Source organism: Lepeophtheirus salmonis, chromosome 14, assembly GCF_016086655.4.
Source record: "Lepeophtheirus salmonis chromosome 14, UVic_Lsal_1.4, whole genome shotgun sequence".
NCBI classification, from domain to species: Eukaryota; Metazoa; Arthropoda; class Copepoda; order Siphonostomatoida; family Caligidae; genus Lepeophtheirus; species Lepeophtheirus salmonis.
Window position 1 is genome coordinate 38,173,910 of NC_052144.2, and position 6,351 is coordinate 38,180,260.

At 31.2% G+C, this 6,351-nt stretch overlaps 1 long non-coding RNA gene across 1 annotated transcript; it reads left to right on the forward strand.

The window, feature by feature from the left end:
- Positions 1-2,486: 2,486 nt before the first annotated feature.
- Positions 2,487-2,956, forward strand: LOC139907143 (uncharacterized). The gene is made up of 2 exons (XR_011783544.1): positions 2,487-2,587; positions 2,690-2,956. It is a non-coding gene; the product is annotated as an uncharacterized lncRNA (long non-coding RNA).
- Positions 2,957-6,351: the final 3,395 nt, after the last annotated feature.

Below are 6,351 nucleotides of genomic sequence, written 5' to 3' on the forward strand. Positions count from 1 at the left end.
CTCAAAACATTTTTCAGAATAAATGCAAATTTTTGTAGTTGCAAAAATGTATTATTTTGCTATTTCTAATCAAGGCTGGGTGAATTTTATTAATTTGTTCACTTTTAGCTGTTACTATTATTTTATAAATATATCACACTCAATCTTGTCAAAGTCAATGAGTACATTTTTAGTTCCAATTCATTATAAGTAATTAATATTTCATAGAAGTTTGTATTGAAAATGAAATTATTAAAATTTTTCATCTATAATAAAGACATCATAGCTTAATTTTCTGAAGATTAACTCGTGTAATTTTTGAGTCTTTGTCAACTGTGCATCACTAAATAAAAAATTGCTTTAATATTTAACCCAAGTTTATTAGTTCCGGTAAAAAAGTCTGTTCATTAACAGAGGGTTAATACTTAGATATTGAGGTGAACTAACTGTTCTCCAAAATACTAAACTTTCATATGTTAAGTAGTAACTTATTTATTTTGAGGTATTGTTACGAAAAAAAAAAAAACATTATTTAAGGCTTATAGATTGAGGAGAAAATGAATGCTAGAAGGTCAAAAGCGTTAACCCGCGTTTATTTAGCCTTCAATTCTTAGCTCTTTTTTATTATTATTAACTTGTCAACAGAACTATAATTAGTGATGAAAATACTCTATATTTTTTAGCAAACTTCCTTTTGTACAACATTCAATTATATTGAGCATTCGCGTGTGTTTATAAAAGACGGATAGATTTGAAGATTTGTTTCGGAGTTATAATTCTAAGTCCTTGTTGGACTATGAGTAGAATTGGGGATTGACATCGGAGTCATTCGTACCAATGTCCTTGTTCACTTCATTTTCCACCTCATCCCTTGTCACAGCTGATTGTAGCTGATCAAATGAAACGTCATGACAGCTAAGCTACTCTCTTCAAAAACGTTCTTCAAATTGTCAGGGTGTCCATCTTGAGTTTTCGTTTCTTTTTTTTTTCAACATGCTCCAAAATACACGCGATTTTCATCACAAGCAATAATCATATAAAATCATGCATACTAAAAATAGATTCATTCATTGTAATGAGAATTTTCTTAAAAAAGAAAAAGAGCTTAACGAAAAAAAGGTTGCTGTATTCAAGAATATGAAGATTTAGTCCACATGCCAATCTATTTTTGAAAAAAAAAAACAAAGGAACCAAGAATGTATTTGACGTGTATCTATTGTGTTTTCCTTGAGATCAGTTTGTGGATCGATTAAACTATTTTAATGTAGAGGAAGAGCTTTTTCATAAAAAAAGATTCAGTTTCAATGATTTGTATCATATATTTTGCCATTTTAGGCTTGCACCAAAAAAGGACCTGCAATTTGTTTTCACGGCCGATTTTAGCTATTGCGAGATCCTTTACGAAACGAATATTTTCCATCGACCTTTTTTAATAATTTATTTTATTTTATTTTTATAGAGAAAAAAATATTTCTTTCTATTCTTTTTTTGTAAGAAATTTCAAATTTGGGACAAGAAATGTCTCATTCCTTTTTTCAATCAAACGCAAGGCCCATTGCAACCTATTTGTCTTGACTAAAACTATATTTTTTTGCAAACTGCTTCCAGATGAGAAGATTCTAACAACGCCGTTTACACGTTGTCGTTGCAGATAGTTTAAATTGGTCTTTTTTAATACAGTGGTGATTATGTCACGAAAGTCACGTGATGTAAAAGCCTAATATACGTCTTAAATCAAGATTTGTTTTTAACTTTCTTGTACTAATATGTATTTTAATGAGTAAATATGACTAATAATGGCATAACTTTTTTTTGTTTTTGTTTTTTCTTTTTGGATAAATTGCTTTGACTTACGAACTCTGTTCAGGAACAAACATAACTGTTACGCGGAAGTATTGCAGTATACTATTTTATTTCTGGGTAGAAAGGTGTATTATTATTTCAACGTTAGGTAAAGGAAATAAGTTGATGGCTTAAGTTTTTATTACACTATATTATTTGCAGAATATCCTTTATCTAGTTTGAGTGGCCGATTATTCATGTAATAAAAAACAAATAAATGCCTGGTTATTTCAAAAAGCGAGCCGTGAGAGGCTACAAGATACGTTAAGGATTGAGGGAGGATATCAGCTGACATTAAAGTATACCTTTTTGTCAGCTGATATCTTCCCTCAATCCTTCGCGTATTTTGTCGCCTCTCATGGCTCGCTTTTTGTAATAAACAAGGACGTAGCGTATTTTCCTTTCAGGGGTTTCCCTAATTACTATTGGTTGCCACTTGCATGTCATAAAACAGCTGACGCTACGTATTATGAACTCAAAAAAAGATATTGTATAGGATTTGGATTATTTTATTAATTTATATCAATCAAGGGACTTCGTTTAGAATTTCCGTGTCATTTCATACTCAGTCATTGATAAGATAATCAATTCCATGTATATAATAATTAATAACTATTCTCTAGATAATAATTAATTACTATAGTCTAAATAATAATTAACAGTATATACCTCAACTTCTGAGGTATATGTTGTACGGACGGGTTGCTGCATTAAATTGGAGTTTCCGTGACCTTGGGGTGGCTTTGTCGTCGCATATGCTCCAGGGGTAAGAATAGAAAAAAATAACTAACAGTTGGCAACAAGAAAAATACAGAAGACTTCCTACCATAAGTTTTTTTCTTCAAATATTTATTTTCTCTTTTGACAGTCGAGGTTGAGACTGGATAAAAAAGCTAGTCGTGTCTATATATTTCTTTCCCTATGGCTGGACTGGTTACAAAAGCGCAACTTCTACTCAAAACTAGTATTGTGGCTGTCCATATTTATGTCTGTCTGTCCTTGGAATTTTCATTAAAAATGGGGATGATTTAATAAGCCAAATAAGATATAAATTATGATCATTGCACATATTCCGAAAAAAATATTCCTATTTTCATTATAATACAATATAATCCGAATATATTACATTTTTAGATATAGTCATATAATTTATTTTATTACATAACGCAATAATTAAAACCAGGGGGAAACCTTTTTTACGTCACGAGGGATCGATTTTACCTTCTTAAAGACCAAAAACTGGGACTGGAGCGTGGTCCTCGATCCTAATTAACAACCGACACAACCGTACTCAACATAGGTATACTCACATACGAGGTGTGTCCAAAAAGGAAAGTGACTTTTCAAATTTGGCAGTCAAGTTATGTTTGGTATGCTGGATTTTTTAATTTTTTTATGTTAGTACACTCTCCTCGAGCATATATTTGCTGTTTCAACTGTATAATATGTTTTGTTTGTTTGTGAGAGGCATAACGGTTATAAGTATTTGTGTGTTCGGCGATTTTTACTATTGAAAAACATGGATAACAAAATTGCATCAAATTTTGTGTAAAAATAAAATTAAATGCTCAAAAAAACTTGAAATGTTGATAGTGGTATACGGTGAAACTGTTCTTGGTAAAAAAAAAATGTTTACAAATGGTATAAACTCTTCCAAGAGGGCCTGGAAGATACCAATGGTAAGCCTCGCTCTGGACGCCCTAGAACGTCAACAACAGATGAAAACTGTCGAATCGCTATCAAAGAAGTTGTTGAGGATATTCACATATCGCATGGCCCGTGTCATAAATTTTTTTCGAACGTTTTTGGCTTGAGACGAGTGTCAGCTCAGTTTGTTTCGAAACTATTTAATTTGAACCAAAAGAAATGTAATTATTTATTGGCCAAAAACAACGCCAATATCATCCCTCAGAAACTCTATTCCCCGGATTTGGTTCCATGTGACTTTTTATTGCTTCCAAAACTGAAACCTATGAAAGGACGGATATTTGCAACGATTGAGGAGATAAATACTGGATCCCTGGAAGAGCTCAAGGCTATACCGAAAAGTGCTTATAAGAAGTGCTTCGACGATTGGAAAAAGCCTTAGTGCAAGTGTGTTGTATTTGAGAAAAATTACTCTGAAGGGGACAAATAAAATTTTTCCCCAAAAATAAAAAGTCACCTTACTTTTTGAATATAGATCGTACATACATAAATAATTCGAGGGATTACATTTTTTTCATGTCTTAGTTTCACTGAGACTTACTAAGTTAATAAGAAATAACTTGACGTTATGTTAGCAATTAATAAATAACTGATATATTTGTATAAAAATTTATTTATAGGGGAAGAAATCATCAATGACTTTTACTATCATGAGCCTATGATCGTAAACTATTTTGAATTATATGTCCAACCAGTCAATACTAACACTAAAAAGAAGAAAATACAACATGATGAAGGTATATGATATGGGGTATATTCTATGTTTGGCACTATGTAACTTTGCCTTAAACTATTTTGCCTCAGGACATTTTGTCTTAATAGGTGTACGTATAAATAAATGAAGTTTATACATCGTCTATGTTATTTTTGGTTCAAAATTGATGTTCCCTGGGAATCTTTTAATTAAAATATGCCACGTATTAAATGGTTGTTTTCTGTTGGAAAAATGATGGAATCATAACCTAAAATTTTTAATGCATCCTCCAACAAAAATTCAATATGTAATTAATTCAAACCAGAGACAAACTAAGTAAGAAAATTAGTATAATAAGAAAAATAAAACATAAACTTGCCAACTATTCGAACAAAAGAACTCTTAATCACTTCTCCGTTAGTAATTATCATTAGAGATTATGGATTATTCATTGTATAAAAGACTCATGGATTGACGAACAATCATAATATGAGACAAGAGCATAATTATATCAATATTACAAGAGAAAAACAAAACATTTAAAGCTCATTATAGTAATAAATATTGCATATTTGGATTTCAACCAAAAAATAAACAATAAAGACGTGTAAACTTCATTTACCCAGGGGTCTATTTAAATCTGAACACCTTGAACTTTAAACTTCAAGAATGTAAAATTTATTAATTAACAGTAGAATTTCAACAATATTTATGCTATAAAAAGATGTGTATCTGAGCTCTCATAATAATTAATGTAGCCATCCTTAGTGGTAATGATGGCTGCCAGGCGGCAGTGGAAGACTTGGCACCCTCTGCGTATGTAGTCCTCTGTCATGGTGTCCCAGGATGGCTGTCGGTGGCCTTGAGGGCTCGGTGTTTTGATGTCGGAACTTGCTGGCCAAAAGCGTAGAAAAAGAAATAAACTGTACAAACGTAAAGACTCATTGCGACGGAGGAGATGGAGTTATTTCATCGTTGGTGTCAAAAGTGGACTCTCCACCCGAACAAGACTCTTTCTGCTCCCTTTTTTAATAGCTCTCTGTAAGAGTTTAGTGTGACATCCTGAGATCTCTTTCTTGTCCTTAATGTTTTCTTTCTTAGGGCTGGCCTGTTTTCTTTAACTCATTTAGGTTCAGTTAGGCTTTTTTGATAGAATTCTTCTTCCTCTCCAACGGTTCGGATTTGCTGACGGCTTAGACGTTGGCCCTGGTGACGCCCAACTGCTTGGAATGGAAATTCGCCGATAACATTCAAGTGTCATTTTCTCGACTTGTGCAAATGCTAAAGAGCTGAAACTTTTTTTTTCTAACTAATTGTGTATGCTTTAATATATCAAAATATTAATAATTTCAATAAATCAACCTTAATTAATTATTAATGAAATATTTATCAAAGAGGGTTCACTGAGATGGTTTTTACGTCCGATTCCGACCTGTTCTTAAGATTTAAGATGGGATGCTCATTCCTATTAAAATAACTGTGTAATAAGCTGTTTGTCTTATCTTTCGAGATTTAAAATGTTTTTTTCCAACATTTAACCCATGTTTCTTTAATTCGGATTTCTCCCCTATTTATCTTATTGAAAACATGACTATATAACCTATATTTCCATTTGTGTTTAATTGTTTAATACGTAAAATGATTTGTTGCGGAATTCTTTTAATAAAAAAATATCTGATTAACCTAATCAAATTATGTATAGATATGTCTTGTGATTAGAGTATTGTATTTCACAATCATAATTATGCCTACATTTTTGAATTGAATCTATTATATATTTATAGTGTACTAACAAAAAACAAATTGATTGTTTTCAATTGATATTTAAGATTTTGAAAAGCATTGATTAACTAATATTTGTATTAATTCCCTTGAGGCATTTTATTTTTATAAATACAGACGGAATTTAACTTTTAACAACTCATTTCAATTAATAAAACTCTTGGATAATTAAATTTGCAATATTTTTTGATTGTAAAAACAAAGAATAAATTTGACATGAAATCAAGCAATGGAGTGATACTTTTTAGTTGCAACTTGAACATGATTTTCTATTTTCTCCAGCTGTTATCATTAGTATTTAATTCTGGAGAATGGAACATCTAAGCATGAATTAAAAACTAGTTTAT